Raw genomic sequence first — 14875 nt, forward strand, 5'->3', positions numbered from 1 at the left:
CTGAGCCGACCTGCTACGACGACACCACCCGGTGGAGCCCTGCTGAACCGTCTCACCACTTTTCCCAACGACCGAGGAGAACTCTTAACGGAGTGGCTCCTTCCCTTGACTGGTGGGGACAACCAGTTTTCACCTTCTTTCCGCTTCTTTGAGGTATCTCGTGGCCGCCTTGCCCGTGCCAAGCACCCCGGCAACCGGAATACCACACTTTTACCACAACCGCGAAAGTCGGTACAACCCTTTAACCGGAGGACTCCGCGGCTGGTTTCTTCCCGGGCAGTGCAACGACCTTCTTCTTCTGCTCTTCAGCGAGAACTCTTCTTCCCTGACCGACGTCGAGCCTTGCTGCCACTGCCTGGAACAACTGCCACCGCTGGAGGATCCTTCCCGTTTAAGGTACCGTGTTCCGCCTGGCTTCCCTTGCCACCGACTGTACGGGGTAGTTTTAGCCCCCGGCTTTCGAACCTGGGAGTGCCTGGGACGGTGTGCAGTCATAATGTCGACATCAATAATGTCGACAGTCAAAATGTCGACAAATTAATGTCGAAAAACAATAATGTCGACAAACAAAAATGTCGACATTATTCGATATTTTTTCGACATTAATTTAGTGTATGCATAAATACATAAATAAATATATATATGATGTGTTGAGTATGAGGGGTGGTTGGGGGGGTGTGGGGGGGTGGCAAGGGGGTGTTGGGTGAGGGGGGGTTGGGGGGGGGACCCCCCCATAGTAAATACAATTTTTTATTTATTTAATTATTGAATAAATAAATAAATAAATAAATAATTGGTATGTGTTGAGTATGAGGGGTGAAAGGGTGGTTGGGGGGGTGTGGGGGGGCGGCAGGGGGGTGTTGGGTGAGGGGGGGTTGGGGGGGACCCCCCCCCCATAGTAAATGATCATTTTTAGGTTATTTATTTATTGAATAAATAAATAAATAAATAAATAAATAAATAATTGGTATGTGTTGAGTATGAGGGGTGAAAGGGTGGTTGGGGGGGGTGTGGGGGGGCGGCAGGGGGGTGTTGGGTGAGGGGGGGTTGGGGGGGGACCCCCCCCCATAGTAAATGATCATTTTTAGGTTATTTATTTATTGAATAAATAAATAAATAAATAAATAAATAAATAAATAAATAATTGGTATGTGTTGAGTATGAGGGGTGAAAGGGTGGTTGGGGGGTGGGGGGGGGGTGGCAGGGGGGTGTTGGGTGAGGTGTTGATAGTTTTAAGGGTTTATAGTCATAATGTCAAAAAAAAAAATGTCGACATTTTTTTTTCGAAAAAATGACTTTTTCCATTATAAGTATAGGATGTCGACATTATTGTCTGTCGACATTTTTTTTCGACATTTTTGTCTGTCGACATTTTTTTTTCGACATTATGACTATAAACCGCCTGGGACACCCTGGCTAAACTTTCTAAGCCTCTCTAAACTCTTTCTGAACTCTTTTGCAAGACTCTGAATCCCTAATAACTGTGTGATCTTGGGCACATTTTCGCTCTGTCTGCTCTAAGAGTGGGCCCTGCCTAGTGACTTTTGCTCACCTGTGACTTTGTGCTTCTTTGAGCCTACTGAAAGTGTTCTTGACCTTAGAGTGGTGTGTTTATCCTAATTCTGCTCTTTTTCCCTCCCTTCTTTGAACCACTAGAGTGTCATCTAACGTTAAGCACTCACCTCTGTTTGAATTATGTGGTGTTAACCAAGAGTTGTCTAGTTAGGAATAAGGGTTGGGACTGCTTTCCATATAACTGTGTTTGAAGTGTTTTACTATATATTGCTAGAGTGTTTTCAACTTATGTGTTCTTAAAATAAATAACTATATACTTTTGAAACCAAGCTCTGGTCAGTGTTTGCTTGTACTATTGTGTTTGAGTACCTATTGTGTATACTTTGCATACTGCCTAACTCTTCTTGAGGGAAGTCTGACTGCTCAGCCACAGCTACCAGGTAAATCTGGGTGGTGCAGACTGCTACCAAGTGGGTTTACTGCTATACATGTAGTCTTAAATCTTTTGCAGTGTTCCCTAAGGGAACTGCACAGGTTTCTGCCTAACACTGGTGTACAGCGGTGGGATTTGTATTGAGTATACATTTTGGTGTGCTTTAGATACCTTAGTGCAACTAACCACAAAGCTTAGCACTGTAAAAGTAATCCTCTAACATGTCAGTTATAGAAAGCTATAGTCAAGAGTCCCTTGCAGCCAAAACTGCTGATTGTTTAAGAGTACTCTGTAAACATAAGGATCTCATGACTAAGGGCAAGAAAATGGAGCTGATTGAAAGATTGTTAGCTAACCAAAGTCTGGGTGATGGTTCAGAGGAACCTACCACCCCAGCAAATGTAGATGACAGTATTGAAATTGACATAGAACCAAATGTTGATGATTTTGAGGAAGAGTCAGAAGAGGAGGGTGAGGCTGTTGTGACTGTCCCCCCTAGGCCTCTGCCTGCTCTACCTGCTGTGCCTACTGGGCCTTTACCAGGTCCCACATTTAGTCCTCAGTACTATGAACTAGAGAAAATGAAACTAGAATTGGAGTATAAAAAACTTAATGCTCAAACTGAAAAGGAACTAAGGCTAAGGGAAATGGAGCTCAAGCATGAGCTAGAAATGAAGAAATTGTCTGTTGAGAATGCTTCTCTCTCTGGCTCCTCTAGAAGTTCCAGTCCTAAAAGACCCCGGATGCCTAAAGAATTGGTTGGTATGTATGAGCCTAAGTTGGATGTGTTGGATTGGTTGTCTCTGTTTGAATATAATCATGGGCTCCAGAACATCACAGGAAATGACTTACTCACCTGGTAGTTCTCTAGGCTTCCCCCTGTTGCAACTGATGTGGTAATGGAGATGGGGGAGGAGGATAAGAAGGACTATGAATGTGTAAAACTAGCTTTGATAGCTAGGTTTGGGAAGACCCCTTCCCATTATCTTAAGAGGTTTAGGAGCCTCAAAAAGCATGATGGTACCCCTTGGGCTACCTGGGTGAGTGAAGGGTTGAAAAACTTAGAGGGATGGATTAAGGGTTACAAGGTGAACACTTATGAAGGTATGAAGAATTTGTTTATGTTGGAGACTATTTATGATGCCTGCTCTCCTGAGCTCAGACAACACTTGGCTGATTCCAAGGAATTAGATTCCCGGAAACTAGCTAAGGCTGCTGACTTATGGGTTGCCAACCGGGCCACTCACAAGGACTCTGGGGTAACTCAGAAAAAGGATGGGGAGAAACAGCCTAAAAAGGACTCCAAAGAGAATTCTAATACTACAAATTCCAAAGAGGGCCCCAAACAAAACTATAAGGGTAAGCCACAAGGGAAACCAAATCAGGCTAGTGTACCTTCTGGTCCCAGACCAGAAGGAGGTCAGAACAAGCCTCCATTCCAGCGAGCCTTTGGCTCATGCTTTGTTTGTAAGGCTACTGACCATGTGAAAGGAGATCCCAGATGTAAGGGTAAACCTTCAGGGGTCCAGCTTGCCTCCTTAGCCTTCGCTCCAGAAGAGGAAGTACATATGGCAAGTGGAAACTTTCTATTACTGGCTGATGAACCCACTGGAGTCTCAGCTAGTGTTTCTTTAGTCTCTCTGGGGTTGTGGGAACAACAGAACTTAGATGTCTATAACTCTATCCCAGATAATACTAAAGAGTATTATAAGGACAGTGTCCAGGTGAATGGTCAGGAGACTCCTGCCATTAGGGACACTGGAGCCAGCATAACTGTGGTGGATGAATCATTTTTCAAGGCAGAGGATGTTGCTAAGGCACCCAAATGCCTCACCAAGTTAGCTGGTGGGCCTGTGCAGATGTGTCCCCAGTTACCAGTTCTCATCCAATGTAATGATATGGCTGTGAAAATACCTGTCAGTGTACAATGTGAAGTGCCAGGTAGGGTTCTGTTGGGTAATGACCTCAAAGCTCTTGGAGTTGTGTCCCATACCCCCAGACCACCTAGCAAAAGGTTACAGGAGCTCACAAAACCTGCAAGAGAGAAAACCCTGAGAGGGTTATCTCAGGAGATGATGACAGAAATCACTCCTCTCCCACTGGAGCAACTTACTGCAGTAACAACCAGATCAGGAGCAAAGGGGCAACCCAAGACTCCTAGGAAAAAGCCAGCAGCAAGCACTCCAGTGCTTCCAACAAGGACTTCCCCTAGGTTGTCCAAAGTTACACCTGTAACTCCACCTCCAGCTGAGGCTGAGAGGGAGGTACAACCCTGTGTGGTTGAGCTAGACTCTGAGGAAGAGCTAGAAGGAGGCCCAAACCTTATTGGAGATTTGGACCCTGAGGACCATCCTGAGCTGCAGTCTTTACTGGCAGAAGGTGGACCTAGCAGGGCAGCTTTTCGTAAGGGGCAAAGAGAATGTCCAACTCTGGAAGGTCTCCGCCACCAGGCAGCTTCTCAGGCTGATGGGCAAGAGCCTGGGAAGTATAGGTTACACTGGGAAGATGGCCTCTTCTACAGTGAACCAACTGAGTCTGAACCTGGAGACTACAAGCGCCTTGTAGTCCCCCAAGAGAACAGACAACAGTTCTTACAACTAGCCCATGAGATACCTTTGGCTGGTCAGTTGAGTTTCAAGAAGACCAAGGAAAGGCTCTCTCTCTACTTTTATTGGCCAAAAATGGGGGCTGAAGTAGATAGATATTGTAAGAGCTGCCATACCTGCCAGACTTCTGGTAAGGTTGGTTCCAAGAATGTGGCACCTTTAGTGCCTCACCCAGTTGTGGGAGTCCCATTTGAGAGGGTAGGGATCGACATTGTTGGTCCCCTTGATCCCCCAACCTCCTCAGGCAACAGGTTTATACTTGTTGTAGTAGACCATGCTACTAGGTACCCTGAGGCAATTCCTATGAGGACTGTTACGGCTCCGGCTGTGGCTAAGGCCCTCCTTGGTATTTTTACCAGGGTTGGGTTTCCTAAGGAAGTAATCTCTGACAGGGGGTCAAACTTTATGTCCCACTACATGAAAGCCATGTGGAAAACCTGTGGAGTTACTTACAAGTTCTCAACAGCATACCACCCTCAAACAAACGGGTTGGTTGAAAGGTTTAACAGAACCATGAAGAGCATGATAGGTGCTTTAGAGGAACCCCTTAAAAAGAAGTGGGACCTTCTACTGCCATGCCTTCTCTTTGCTTATAGAGAAGTCCCTCAGGAGGGAGTAGGTTATTCTCCCTTTGAGCTTCTCTATGGCCATCCAGTCAGAGGTCCATTGGCCCTGATTAAGGAGGGATTGGAAGGTGCTCCTCCCCTCAAGCCAGTCAGAGTGACTGACTATGTGATAGGTCTCCGGAGGAGAATGTCACACATGATGGCAGAAGCAAGTGACAACTTGAAAGCTGGTCAAACATTGGCATGACCAGAAGGCTAACATGGTTGAGTTTACTCAAGACCAGCTAGTTCTAGTTATGCTCCCAACAAGGCAGAGGGCCTTGCAAGACAAATGGATGGGACCCTTCAAGATTGTGGGAAAACTTGGAGAGGTCAATTATCTGGTGGATCTGGGCAGACCCAGGGAAGCTCCTAGAGTCTTCCACACCAACAGACTAAAAGCATACATCTCCAGACCTGACGTAGGAGCCTTGCTTCTAGCTTCAGCTGCAGAGGAAGAAGAGAGTGAATCTCTCCCTGATCTCCTCAGAGGTGTGCCTTTAGATGAAAAAGTTGAAGGAGTCAATCTCTCTTCAGACCTGACACCTGAGCAACAGGAGGAGTGCAAATCTATGTTAAATCAGTTTGCCTCCCTGTTCTCACTGTCACCAGGCTTGACCCCTTGGGGCCAGCATGATATACTCACTGGTGACTGTCTGCCAGTCAAAAGCAGAGGGTACAGAATGTCAGAACACATCAGAACCCACATCAAAGGAGAGGTCAAGAAGATGCTTGATCTCGGGGTAATAGAGCCCTCTACTAGTCCATGGTCTAGCCCAGTTGTGTTAGTACCAAAGGCAGGATCCAAAGACTTGAGATTCTGTGTGGACTATAGAGCTCTAAATGCAGTCACCAAGACTGATGCCCACCCTTTGCCCAGGACAGATGAGTTGGTGGATAAACTTGGTGCAGCCAAGTACCTCAGCACATTTGACCTTACGTCAGGCTATTGGCAAATAGCCCTGACAGACCATGCCAAGGAGAAAACTGCATTTTCAACCCCAGTTGGCTTGTACCAGTTTAAGGTCATGCCTTTTGGATTAAAAAATGCACCTGCCACATTCCAAAGGATGGTGAACCAAGTTCTGGCTGGGATGGAAGATTTCTGCATGGCATACTTGGATGACATTGCAGTTTTCAGCCACTCCTGGGAGGAACATGTGAACCACCTAGGACATGTGTTGCAGGCTCTTGAACAGGCCCATTTGACAATCAAAGCCAGTAAGTGCCAGATTGGTCAAAGTAAAGTGGTCTACCTTGGACATGAGGTAGGAGGTGGAGAAATAAGGCCCTTGCTCAGCAAGATTGAAGCTGTGCAAAATTGGACAACACCAACTACTCAAACCCAAGTGAGAGCCTTCCTAGGCCTCACTGGGTATTACAGGAATTTCATTGAGAACTATGGGACCATAGCTTCTCCACTGAATGTAATCTCCTCTCCTAAATTCCCTAAAAAGGTAAAATGGAATGAGGAGTGCAATCAGGCCTTTGAAAAACTGAAGAGAGCTCTTTGCCAAGCTCCAGTATTAAGAGCTCCTGACTACCACCAAACTTTCATTGTACAAACTGATGCTTCCAATGTAGGTATAGGTGCAGTTCTAAGCCAACTGGATGAGAAGGGTAGGGAGCACCCCATATGCTTCATCAGTAGAAAACTGAAGGATCCTGAGACAAGGTGGGCAACAATCGAAAGAGAATGCTTTGCTATTGTGTGGGCACTGAAGAAGTTTAGGCCATACTTGTATGGTTCTACTTTTGTTATTCAGACTGACCACCAACCCTTGAGATGGTTAATGCAAATGAAAGGGGAAAATCCAAAACTATTGAGATGGTCAATCTGCCTGCAAGGGTTTGATTTCACCATTGAGCACAGGTCAGGGTGTCACCATCAAAATGCTGATGGACTCTCTAGGATGTATATCATCGACTAGAGGTATGAGGTTCATCCAGGAGTGGATTAAATCCTCCTGTCCCTTAGTCTGGGGGGGGCGAGTGTTAGGGAGAATTCTCTGTTTAGGCTGAATTTCCCTACCTAGTGAGTCCCCCAGCAGCTTTGCTGGATTTCTGGGGTTTCTTTTTTTCTCCTGCCAAGAGTGAGACTCTTTTACCCTCACTCTTGGGAATGTTTGAAGTGTGTTTTCTTGGTTAAACCTTGTGTTGAATGGGCTATGGGGTCTTTTACTCCATAGGGCCTCATGTATTTTTGTGATGTGGGTTACACAGCACCCTCTGTGCAGTAACCCAGGGGTGTCCTAGGGACTCCCCAACATAGACTCCATACCCTGGGACTGACTACTGTCTCCCAGGGCATGTAAAGTCACCAAAGACTTTACTAGTCTTAAATCCTGAACAGAACCAGTACAAACCATCATATTGTGGACGTACTGGCTGGGGCAATTCGATTGCCCCAGGGTCTGTTAGTCGAAGGGGCACGTCTCCGTCCCCCCTGATCGAGTTTTGGCTGGTGGCAGTGGAAACTACTTTTTATATTCAACCGCGAATATTTTCCTATGGGATTTCCCATTGTTTTAGGCTAACACATTTAATTATTTATTTACGGTAGCCTCAAACATACCGCCGGTTTATATATTTATTATTATAACTCCAGTTGGGATTTTTTGCCAAAACTTGATTCTAAAATGGCGTTGGCGTCCGCCTCTGTAACTCTGACCCAAAGTGGAGCCCTTTGTTCCACTTTTGGCGGGCTTCTCCACAGAAGCCCTCCAAAGTGGTGCCACTCTGTCTGGGGTACTTAGGAGGGGTGGAGGGGGATTTAGGCACCCTGGACTGAGTTACCTTGGTAACTCAAGTCGCACTCCGTCCTGATTGGCCCAAGTGGTGAGCCGGCCGGCTCACCACTTAGCATGTTTGAGTGACAGCTAGGCTGGGTGAATGGGGGTTTGCTGCATAAAAGCAGGGCTTTGGGGACTGGAACTTCAGAAGTCGCCACAGGACCAAGAATCCGACGAGGGAAGAGCTGAGCCGACCTGCTACGACGACACCACCCGGTGGAGCCCTGCTGAACCGTCTCACCACTTTTCCCAACGACCGAGGAGAACTCTTAACGGAGTGGCTCCTTCCCTTGACTGGTGGGGACAACCAGTTTTCACCTTCTTTCCGCTTCTTCGAGGTATCTCGTGGCCGCCTTGCCCGTGCCAAGCACCCCGGCAACCGGAATACCACACTTTTACCACAACCGCGAAAGTCGGTACAACCCTTTAACCGGAGGACTCCGCGGCTGGTTTCTTCCCGGGCAGTGCAACGACCTTCTTCTTCTGCTCTTCAGCGAGAACTCTTCTTCCCTGACCGACGTCGAGCCTTGCTGCCACTGCCTGGAACAACTGCCACCGCTGGAGGATCCTTCCCGTTTAAGGTACCGTGTTCCGCCTGGCTTCCCTTGCCACCGACTGTACGGGGTAGTTTTAGCCCCCGGCTTTCGAACCTGGGAGTGCCTGGGACACCCTGGCTAAACTTTCTAAGCCTCTCTAAACTCTTTCTGAACTCTTTTGCAAGACTCTGAATCCCTAATAACTGTGTGATCTTGGGCACATTTTCGCTCTGTCTGCTCTAAGAGTGGGCCCTGCCTAGTGACTTTTGCTCACCTGTGAGTTTGTGCTTCTTTGAGCCTACTGAAAGTGTTCTTGACCTTAGAGTGGTGTGTTTATCCTAATTCTGCTCTTTTTCCCTCCCTTCTTTGAACCACTAGAGTGTCATCTAACGTTAAGCACTCACCTCTGTTTGAATTATGTGGTGTTAACCAAGAGTTGTCTAGTTAGGAATAAGGGTTGGGACTGCTTTCCATATAACTGTGTTTGAAGTGTTTTACTATATATTGCTAGAGTGTTTTCAACTTATGTGTTCTTAAAATAAATAACTATATACTTTTGAAACCAAGCTCTGGTCAGTGTTTGCTTGTACTATTGTGTTTGAGTACCTATTGTGTATACTTTGCATACTGCCTAACTCTTCTTGAGGGAAGTCTGACTGCTCAGCCACAGCTACCAGGTAAATCTGGGTGGTGCAGACTGCTACCAAGTGGGTTTACTGCTATACCTGTAGTCTTAAATCTTTTGCAGTGTTCCCTAAGGGAACTGCACAGGTTTCTGCCTAACAGTGAGCATGTTAATCAAGGCCCTCCCTAGGGTAATGGGCAAGTGGGACCTCACTGGGGGTGATTCTCCTCTTGAGCAGAAGGACTCCCATTCTGATAAGGAACTCCCAGTCCTTAACACCCTTTCTGCTTATATGGGTGTTGGAAAGACTTTGGTATCACCCATTGTGACTATAACCAAGACAGACCCTTCTTTCACTCTTTTTGGCTTTCAGTAATGGTGAAGATCATCTGAATGCCATAATCAAAGAAGACAAACACAAGTCTGTTGGTTGTGATGACATTTATAAGAGCGTAGCAGATAGTGAATGGAGGAGAGACTCTTACAGAGGGAGGAGAGTAACCGCTATGCACAGTCAAGCTTCCATAGAGCCGACATCCTTCAGGGGCAGAGCCATGTTAAGCCATGGAACCAGCAGTGACATGGAGGCAGTCAGACCCGCTAGCAGGAGACTAAAAGATGGGTGTTTTCACCGAGCAGAAGGCTTCAGGTCAGGAAAGATTAAAGACAGGAAGACAACCATCTTCACTGGTGCCGTGACTACTGGAGAGCAGTGGTGGGCCTGGTGCCCGACAACTGACGGCGAAACCAGAGGAAGTAAAGGAGCTTGGATCCCTGAGCTCCACACAGCCAGTGTCTTTGCCGCTAAGATAAGCACCAGCATGGAAACAAATGCTCCCGATGTGAGAATGCCACTGAGGGTTATGAACTTTGGGTTCCAAGCTTGCCAAAACTGATCAGGTTACAGAAACTGAAGAAACACAAAGGTGGAGAGCCATGACTGGGAAAGCCAACATAGGTACGAGAGCATGAGAGATTGGAACAGGCACACGCCCCATATAGAAATCAGTGAAAGAGATACAAACACTATATATCAAAGCTGGAGAAGCCAACAAATATAGGAGAGCTGTAAAGAACTGAACGGGCACATGCCTTTTGTAAAATGGAGTGAAAAGGATGTGTGTGCTTTTTAGCAAGGCTGGGAAAGCTGACATAGGTATGAGGAACTGATCAAATAGGACGAGCATGCCTCTTATGTGAAAAAGATTGAAAGGAGTATGAACACTCTTCAACCAGGCTGGCAAAGCCAATTAGGGCACAGGAACCTGCAATACCTGAGCATGCAGAGGCTCTACGTTTATTAAGTCTATTGAGAACCAATACATCTACCAAAGAGTCACAGGTCTTTGGGAAGTCCCAGTGCCACGAAAGTGGGACGCAGAACATTGTGCCAAAAGTTATCCTAAAGGGAATTGAACACTTGTAAAAATCTTAGAAAAGTGATTCTAGAAGAACTCTTCTTTTCCAAGGGGAAGAGAAAACAATACAGAGGATTTGTATTTTGAAATTACCAGAATCTACAAGAAGACTGTGAACTGTGTCATTATATTCAAAGGAACTATGAGACTGAAGATAATTCATCTACAAGTTGGGCCAGGCTGAAGCCCACACCGAGGCTATTGCTCAAGTCTCCCCTTTTCCTTTTAGTTAGATTTTCTAAAGTGATAGGGCTAGTTAGTTGACTAGGATTTGGACTCAACACTATTTAATTTGGGACTTCAACAAGCACCCTCATTTTTGTTTTAGAGGGTAGGGAACTTCCCTCATAATGATAGGGCCAGATAGGCATTGTTCTTTTATTTTAAGTAAACACCCTTGAATCATTCATTACCCACTGTAGTTATGAGCAATTATTCTGGTTCACCACAGTACTCAATGTTGTTTTGTCATTTATAAAATGAAATTATTCCATACTGTTCATAGAGTTGCCGATGTTCCCAAGCAGAATATTTGGGATTTTTATGATAATAAGTCATAAAGATTTGTATGGCCTTAATCTGTTTTATTGTACACTAGCTGATATACCTGGCATTTCCCAGGCTTTTATTCCCTCATAGGTACAGGGGACTGGGCAATATGTGGTACACATTGGTGAAACGGTATGGAATTATATGGGGTACACCGCTTTGCCAAGCCACAAACCCACAAACACATTTGGATGTTTGCTAAAATCCAGGGGAAGGGGGTGGGGTGTTCGAATGTTATGTAGCCAGTAATGTCCGGAGGGTCCTAACAGGTGACTGTGCAACATTTGGTGCAGATTGGTGAAACGATGTGGAATTGTACAGGGAACATATGCAAAGCCAGAAACCCAGAAACCCAGAGACTTTTTCTGAAATCCGGGGAAAGGGATGGGGTGTCCAAATGACATGTAGCCAGTAATGTCTGGAGGGTCCTTACTGGTGACGGTACACCATTTGGTGCAGATTTGTGAAACGGTGTGGAATTGAATAGGGAACATAAGCAAAGCCACAAACCTACAAACCCACATCCAAATTATCACATTTTCTGAAATCTGGGGAAAGGGGTGGGGTGTCCAGATAGCATGTAGCCAGTAATGTCTGGGGGGTCTTAACATGTAACTGTGCGGAATTTGGTGCAGATTGGTGAAACAGTGTGGAATTGTATAGGGAACAAACACAAAGCCACAAACCCACACCCAAATGTTCACTTTTGCTGACTTCCGGGGAAAGGGGTGGGGTCTCCAGATGTCGTGTAGCCAGTAATATCTAGAGGATCCTAACAGATGACTGTGCATAATTTGGTGCATATTGGTGAAACAGTGTGGAATTGTATAGGGAACATATGCAAAGCCACAAACCTACAAACCCACACCCAGATTTGCACTTTTGCTGAAATCCGGGGAAAGGAGGGGGGGTTCAGATGTCATGTATCCAGTAATGTCCGAAGGGTCCTCGCAGGTGACTGTGCAAAATGTGGTGCAGATTGGAGAAACAGTGTGGAATTGTATAGGGAACATACGCAAAGCCACAACGCCACACATTTTCACTTTTATATAGATAGATTTCCCAAAAATGACTGTGGTTTTCTTTTCTTATGTCTCATTACTTGGGTCCAATTTACCACATCGGTGTGAGAGCCACTGCATGAGCCCCCCTCCCTGTATGTATATCATGCCGACTGTTTGAATGTTTCCTTTATGTATAGTACAGGGTGGTCCTCTCTTTTCTCTCTTCCACTTGGTCTTTTGGGTTATGGGCCTCAAATCCTTTCTGAGGGGATGGATAATGTTTCATTTCTTCATACTTGCACTTATAATAAGTGTGTCCCCATCTACCTAGGGGTTCTGGGGTATCTCAATGAGCTTTGACATAATTAGGAGCCTTTAGATTGTCCTATTTGGTTACAGTCTGTGTCTCTCCTCATGAGCCAAACGGGCTAAACCGTATCCCTGTTGGTCCAAGAGTTGTGACTCTTGTTCCCTTAACTAATTTTGATACATTTCTTCACTGAAAATCTATTTGGGAATGCTCTCAATTCCTCCCCTCTCCACTCCTGTCTTGACATACTAAGTGAACCACTCCCCCCCTCCTCTCACATGAAGGTCAAGATATTCCTCTGTATCTGACAGCTCTTCCTCTCTGTATAGGGGCATTTTGGGAAGGGGAAATATGTGTCACCTCCTATAACTTGACCATAGCTAGATGCACCAGAACCTGGGAAAATCTAGATATTAGAGAGGTAGTTTCAGGAACAGAAGAAAGTCTATCATCCTCCATGAAACATATTTGCCTTTGAACATTAGCTGGTGATTCTGAACCGAACATGCTTTCTTTAATTTTTTCTCTTTATTTAGCATTGATAACCATGTAATGTATCATCTGTTGCTTATTTTGTGCTAATTGTTTCCCTAAATTCAATTAGACTGCCTTGACTAGTCTCGAGCACTCTTGTTTTCGAGGCTTTTTATAACTCCTTCTGAAAGGAATCTTTTTCTTTCTAGGCATGTGTTTCTTCGACTGACTCGTGGTTTATGGACGGCCACCTAGCTAATTCTTTCTTCAGTGTTCAGCCTGCATCAAGGCCCTTCTTCTATTATTTTCACTAGCTCTTGTGAAGCCACCTTACTCTCATTACCTTGTGCATATGCTTGTGTCAATTGTAAGTTGAGTTGGTGTATTTCCTCAATCATATCATCTTTTTCTTGGGCTAACTGGTTCCTCTGCTGTTTGATTATATTTATATTCTGCTATAACTGATTGCAAATCCACATCCATTATGACGAGTGTTGCAGCTGTTTCTTGAGTTGTGTCTTTATAGTCATAATATCCTTTAATATGGAATTGGCATACTTTTTTGGTTGACTAATTTACTCTTGAATTTGGCAAGTAAACAATGACTAACGATGTCAGAGGTATGCTAACGTTACCTCTCTTAGCATTGCTTGGCTTCTCTGCGCACTTTCAATTCATCTTTACTTGCGTTCATAAGAACTGTTTTTAAATGTATGCGACATAGAGCATAAAGGGATTGAGTAGCTTTTTCTCTTCTGTAGCAATCTGTAATGTACGTTATCTGACATGCACATTGACATATCAGCTGGTAAACTATGGTCCTAACATTTCTCATTGGAGACCTTCTATGAGTTCAGAGATTAGGGAGTTTCCATAACACAGGTTCTGGGTTATTCATGCAAAATGACTGTGCAATGTAGCGCTGTTTAAATGAATTATTGTCTGATGCATGATCTGAATGAAATACACATTACAGAAATTAAAAGCAATGCATATATACAATTTAGTGAATGTTGACACAAAGTGTTAGATTTTGGTACACATAGGTAGTTTCCATTATTTTGGTGCATCAGGGCTGTGCTTTTAAACATGTCTTCTGAAAGAACTTCCTCCCTTGTAACTTTGAGTGTCTTTTATTTACATGATAGAAATGACAGGCCACCTTTATAGCTCACACTACTACCACCTGGCTCCCTGTGGCTGCGAGGATTATGTTCAAAACCCTCTGCATTGTCCACAAGGACTTCTGGGGCCTTGGGCCAAAATACCTTCAACTCTCTCTTCCTAAATATCTTCCTTCTCGAGCTCTTCGCTCATCCGCCTCCAACTCCCTCAGGGTCAGCCGCTTCTCCAAGCAACGAGTTGGGGGGAGATCTCTCTCCGCAGCAGGGGCCTCCTGTTAGGCGATCCTCTGCACACTGACCCACTGCACACCAGAATACTGCTCACATTTCCCCAACACCTCCCTCCAGGGTTCGAGGCTCATGTTATTCAGTTTACCCAAAGGACCGAAAGCTCCGTACCAGGTATGGTTTACGGGCTCGATTGCAACCCTTCCTGCACTGGCAGTTGCCATGGAGAACATACAGCAGAAGGGGCGGCGTTACATCTCCACGCCGATCACGTGATCCAGAGTGGCGTTCCTCACGTGACCTTTGTGGACGTCACATGACCCCGAAACGCACAGTATATAAGGCTTGAGACACGGAACACTCATTGCTTCTCAGCTGTCTTCAGACCCTGTTTGGCGTTACGTTTTGGTTTGCTTTCCTGGTTTACCTTGATCTTGGAACTCTCTCTTGGACTCCTTCGGTTTACCCCTTTGTACCTTTGCTTGGAACTGTTTACCTGTTGCTGAATTTCGGACACGAACCTGACTTGCCTTCGGATCAACCCTTGGTACCTTGTTGAACTTTTACGCCATTTCCCTTTTTGGGATTCAAGTCATGCCTTCAGTCCTACAGGTGGTTTATCCTGCATCCACACTTGTCTGCGGTCCTCATGTTCT

Source organism: Ambystoma mexicanum, chromosome 5p (assembly GCF_040938575.1).
Source record: "Ambystoma mexicanum isolate Mex_15411 chromosome 5p, UKY_AmexF1_1, whole genome shotgun sequence".
NCBI lineage: Eukaryota > Metazoa > Chordata > Amphibia > Caudata > Ambystomatidae > Ambystoma > Ambystoma mexicanum.